The sequence below is a fragment of the Oryctolagus cuniculus genome, chromosome 8, assembly GCF_964237555.1.
Source record: "Oryctolagus cuniculus chromosome 8, mOryCun1.1, whole genome shotgun sequence".
Classification (NCBI taxonomy): domain Eukaryota; kingdom Metazoa; phylum Chordata; class Mammalia; order Lagomorpha; family Leporidae; genus Oryctolagus; species Oryctolagus cuniculus.
The window spans coordinates 139,273,338-139,279,337 of NC_091439.1; positions in this window are offsets into that span (position 1 = coordinate 139,273,338).

Genomic DNA, 6,000 nt, shown 5'->3' on the forward strand with positions numbered 1-6,000 from the left:
CCAACATGGGAAGCAGGATACACAGCAGACTCATAGAATGGCAAATGCCCTAAAAGCACTCTGCCTCAGAATCAGCCCTTAAGGCATTCGGATCTGGCTAAAAAGCCCATGAGAGTTTCTCAGGCATGGAAAACCAAGACACTGTGGCAAAAAATGACTTAAATGAACAATCTCTGTGAGTGAGATCCCAGAAGAAAGAATGAGCCATCAAAGAAGGAGGTACCTTTCTCTGAAGGGTGGAGAGAACTTCTGCTTATTATTGCCTTGTCTAAATACAGTTGGAGTTTCTGAACTCAAGAGACTTCCATAGCCTTGGCAGCTCATGACAAGAGCCTCGGGTGATTACTGATATCATAAATAAGTGTGTCAATTGTTAAACCAACAACAGGAGTCACTGTGCACTTACTCCCCATGTAGGATCTCTGTCCTTAATGTGTTGTACTATGAGAATTGACTGTAGGACTAGTCTTCAAATAGTACTTTATACTTTGTGTGTCTGTGTGGGTACAAACTGTTGAAATCTTTACTTAGTATATACTAAGTTGATCTTCTATATATAAAGATAATTAAAAATGAATCTTACTGAAGAATGGGATGGGAGAGGGAGTAGGAGATGGGATGGTTTGTGGGTGGGAGGGTGGTTAAGGGGGGGGACCGCTATAATCCAAAAGTTGTACAAATGAAATTTATGTTTATTAAATGAAAGTTTTCTAAAAAAAGAAAAGAAGATTATTATAATACTACTTGGAATATTGCTCCACACAGGATAAATTTATTAAACCTAGAAATCAATCACTAAAACATTTTTCATTTTGTTTTTTTATAGGAAAATTTTGTCACATATTTATGTCTCTAGCTGATGTAGGAAGGCATTTAGGACAAGATTGATCAGGATTGTGATCACTGAATCTCCTTCCTTTTTTAGACAAGTTATAAGTTATAATCATTGGTGGTCTCTACAGTGTAGATTATTGTTTTAGGTACTCTTCCTCTCTCTCACTGTTTTTCCAGAAGAGAAATCTAGGGTTTTAGAAACTGAATCCCAAGACAAAAGAAAGATTTCCTAAAGCAGTACTAGATTTTGGTTGACCTTTAACCCAGACCTTTAACTGATATCGCCATGGGTAAATGCTAAACTCTTTGCACCTCAGTTTTTTTTTTTTTTGTAAATTCCTGATGATACTGTCTCCAAATTAATCTAAGGTATAAATAATATGATGTAAGGCATTTAGTCCCTTAACTTGGCTCCTATAAGGTACTCAACAATATTAGTTCTGTATCCAGTTCCCCTGTTTCTGTGCTTGGTGAATTAAAAGGTGGTAAAAAATAAATAGAGGCCGGCACCGCAGCTCACTAGGCTAATCCTCCACCTGTGGCACTGGCACCCCGGGTTCTAGTCCTGGTTGGGGCACTGGTTCTGTCCCAGTTGCTCCTCTTCAAGTCCAGCTCTCTGCTGTGGCCCGGGAGGGCAGTCGAGGATGGCCCAAGTGCTTGTGCCCTGCACCCCATGGGAGACCAGGAGGAAGCACCTGGCTCCTGGATTCAGATAGGTGCAGCGCGCTGGCCGCAATGTGTCAGCCGTAGCGGCCATTTGGGGGGTGAACCAATGGAAAAGGAAGATCTTTCTCTCTGTTTCTCTCTGTCTAACTCTGCCTGTCAAAAAAAAAAAAAATTTGAAAAGAACTATTGGGACTGGCACTATGGTGTAGCAGGTAAAGCCACTGTCAGTAGTGCCAGCATTGCATAAGTGTGCTGGTTTGAATTCAGGCTTCTGCACTTCCTACCCATTTCTCTGCTATGGCTTGGTAAAGCAGAGGAAGTTGGCCCAAGTACTTGGGCCCCTGTACACATGTAGGAGACCTGGAAGATACTCCTGGCTTCAGAATGGCTGAGCTCCAGCCATTGCAGCCATTTGGGGAGTGAATTGATGGAAGACCTCTCTCTATCCCTCTCTCTCTTTTGGCCTCCACATCTCTGTAACTCTGTCTTTCAAACAAATGAATAAAATTTTTTTAAAGATTTATTTTTTATTTCTTTGAAAGACAGAGCTACAGAGAGGTAGAGACAGAGAGAGAGGTCTTCCATCTGCTGGTTCACTCCCTAGATGGCCACAATGGCCAGAGCTGTGCTGATCCAGAGCCAGGAGCTTCCTCCGGGTCTCCCACGTGGGTGCAGGGGCCCAAGGACTTGGACCATCTTCTACTGCTTTCTCAGGCCTAGCAGGGAGCTGGATGGGAAAGGAGCAGCCGGGACTAGAACTGGCACCCATATGGGATGCTGGGGCTTCATGCCAGGGCTTTAGCAAGCTGCACCACAGCGCTGGCCCCAGTAAAAATGTTTAAAAAAATTATAAACACCAATAAAACACAAATAAAAGTTGTATTCTCAAATTTGGATGTTAAACTATGCCTTCTACACCTCTGCTAAAGATATATTCTATTCATCGTCATTTATTATTTGAGAGAAATTTCCAGGGACAAAGCAAATTAGACTTCCCCAGAAGAATGCAGTTAATGAAGGAGCGAAGGTTTTGGGATCAGTTAGCAGAAGTCGGTGTTCCTCAAGATTTTCGTTCAGGAAAGGAAGAGCACCAACTGATCCTTGAGATTTTGAGGTGAGAAGGAAGAGAAGGAGGGATGTAAACAGAAGCAAACGCCCTCTGAAGCCCTCGGGGAGAGCCAGAGGTCCCAGCCTGGACTCCATTTCCCAGAGTCCTCAGGTGTCCCGACGCGTTCCTGCCCTTGCGCCTCGGAGGAAGCTCATTCAGTGACCGGAGTCAGGACCAGGAGGCTGCTGCGATCCTCTCCACACTTGCACTGCCTCGCTCGGCACTGCAACCCCAGGCAGTTTGCGAGTACACACCCAGAGCCTGCCACCCGCTGTGGCTGTGCCTCTTCATCTGCTGCCTGTGGGTCCCACGTGCTGGGGACCTTTTCTGCCCCACACTCTGCTCCTCGTGTGCCCTGAAGAAGGAGGACGTACTCCCTGGACTTTCTGTGGCAAGTATGGAGACTAGGAAGGGGCCGGGATGTGTGTGGGGGGGGAGGGGTGGGTGCTAGGGCGGCTGGCGGCTCCCAGGTGTGGCTCACTTGCTCCTCAGTGATCCTGGCGGCTTTTCCCTGCAGTCAGGGCTGGAATCCGGGCTGTCCTGCCTCCCAGCGCTGCTTGCAGCCTCCCAGCATAGGAACAGTGGCATGCTACCTCGCCCAAACTTCCCATAACGTGCTTTACTTAGTGGTTACAAGGGGAAGGTTATCGGATGGGGGGAGCTGCACCAGCAGGACAGGTAAGAGCACAGCCAGACTCCCTTTCTCTAAATATTTAAATAAAGCCGGTTCTCACTTTGAGTGGATCAGAGAATGCCATCTGAGCGGGCCTCCTGCTGTATCCAGAGGCCATTCCAGCAGGGCTGGGCTTGGTGGCCTTCAGCTGGGAGCCTGAGGGGGCAGGGGGTTGGAGAAGGAGGATCAGACTAGAATCTGCTCCACAGCCCCCATCCTGCACCTCGTTGGCTCAGTGGGGTCCCCGCGGACACAACTGGTAGCCGGGACCCTAAGTGTTCAGCTTAGTTTTTCCAAGCGGGAGCAGCATGAAGGGTGTGCTGTAGCTTTGTGGCTTTATCTCTCTTCCTTGTTTAGTTGACAGGCTTTTTTCTTTTCTTTTTTTTTTCTTTTTAGTTTTTATTTATTTGACAGGCAGAGTTAGACAGTGAGAGAGAGAGACAGAGAGAAAGGTCTTCCTTCCATTGGTTCACCCCCAAAATGGCCACTATGGTCGGTGCTGCACTGATGCGAAGCCAGAATCCAGGTGCTTCCTCTTGGTCTCCCATGCAGGTGCAGGGCCCAAACACCTGGGCCATCCTCCACTGCCCTCCCGGGCCACAGCAGAGAGCTGGACTGGAAGAGGAGCAAAGGGGATGCCGGCACTGCAGGCAGAGGATTAACCAAGTGAGCCACAGCGCCGGCCCCGACAGATTTTTTCAGTCTTGAATTTGAGGCCATGGAATCAGAGCTGTTGATTTATTTTGCTGCTTTTTGATGTCTGTCTTCAGCCCTTCCTTCTTCTGTTAGCAAGGATGCCAACAGTTACTACTGTTAGGAAAGGAGTTGCTGACTAGTGCCTCCTCACACAGGGCACCACGATGTTAGGAAAAGAGGTGCAGAATAGAGAGGAAGCAGTGTATGAATTTATGGCCAGAACGAATTTATTCAGAGAAAATGAATTTGTAGAGGTGGGTGACCAACTGCCCACATGCACATTGATGGAACGCCTGGCAGAATGCTGTGCTTTTTGGATTTTAGGAGGGTTAAGGATGGGGGCAGCAGGTGGAGGGGAATTCCTGGAACTGTGTGGGGCTTTGGGAACCTGGAGTAGAATGTAGGGTGGGGTGTGAAAGCAATAGGGTGTGAGACCCAATTGAGATTCAAGGACAAGGAATACATTCCAATGTTTATCTTTTGGGTAATGAGCTAGAATGGCTGAGGCTTATATCCTTGTTCCATCAATTATCTGCCACTGATCCCTTTGCAAGGTGAGCTGAAGTTAACACAATCTACTGTGTGGTCAACTGGAGCTATTTTTATCTGGATTTGCATAAAGTGGAGGACTATAAAAAATAAATACAGAAAAGTAACACTTTTTCTCTGCCCAGTTCTTTACAGTCACCCAGTGATCCACCAAGCTGATTATCTTACAGTCCATATTGTTTTAATTAAGGGGGCCTATTATTTGTCTTACTTTGGGTTCTGTGTTTAAGTCTATGACATTTTTGACATGGGAGGATGTTCTATATTTTCATAATGACTGTTCTGTGGAAGCATCTATACAAGTTGTTAATGTGAGGAAGGCTAAGAAAGAAGAGAGAAGACAAAAAAGTGCCTCTCTCCCCACACAGAGATGCCCACATAGTGGAGTAGAAGATGTAGGCTTGAAAACTATTTCTGACTTTCAGTAAAATGAAGTTTGCACATGCATAACTGTGTTTCAGTGATTCATATGTTGTGGTTTTATCACAGGTTACTAATTGTTGAGCATAATGAGGCCATCTAGGAAGTAAAAACAGAAAGTGAATCCTGGATAGTGTCCTTGGATAGCCCAGTTGGGAAGTGAATCCTGGATAGAGCCTGGAACACCTTTTGGGACTCCCATGTGGGTGGCAGGGACCCAAGTTGTTAGGTTTGGAATAGCTCAGGACTCTAGCCTTTTTTACCCTCAGAAGAAGAGGTGGAAAAAGGAAACAGATCGACCTCAACAGAAACAGATTGCTTTATTGGAAACAAAGAGGGGTGGCAGCCTATTCTCTGGAGAGGGCTGCTGGCAGGTGAGTCAGGACCCTGGGTTTTATCCAGTTAGGAGGGACTTTTTCACTCAGGGTATGGGGAGGTGTATTAGGCAGCTGGGGAAAAATGGATGTCCCTTTGAAGCCTCAGGGGCTTTCCACTGGTCTGTTTCACTAGCTGCTCTGTGCTGCATATCAGCTTTGCTATTTGCATTGCAAGGAGACCTGAAGGGTCCCTTTGGCACCTAGGATACACACAAAAGTGAGGAAGTGGGGCAGGGGGCAGGGGGCAGGGGCGGAGGAAGAGAGGGAGGAAGGGAAGGGTGGGACAAGTGTTGGGCCATCTGCTGCTGCCTTTCCCAGGCCTATTAGTAGAGAACTGGATTGGAAGTGGAGCAGCTGAGACTTGAACTGGTGCTCACATAGAATGTTGACATTGCAGGAGGTACCTTAAACCAGTGTGCCACAAAACTAGGCCATCAGTAGACAATTTGAAGTGGGATCAGTGGCTATGAAAATGTACTCTAAAGTTACAAGGGAAGTGGAAAAGTGTTTCTTCTAACTCTAGTAGGTTCTAAGGGCCTTTATTGGACATCGGCTCTGACTTGTCCAATAAGCAAAGTGAAAGAAGTCAGAACTTTAGTTAACATTTTACTCTAAATCAGAGGTGGGGAACAGCCAATCTGTGGGCCATATAGGGTCCATGAAATCATCTGTTCTGG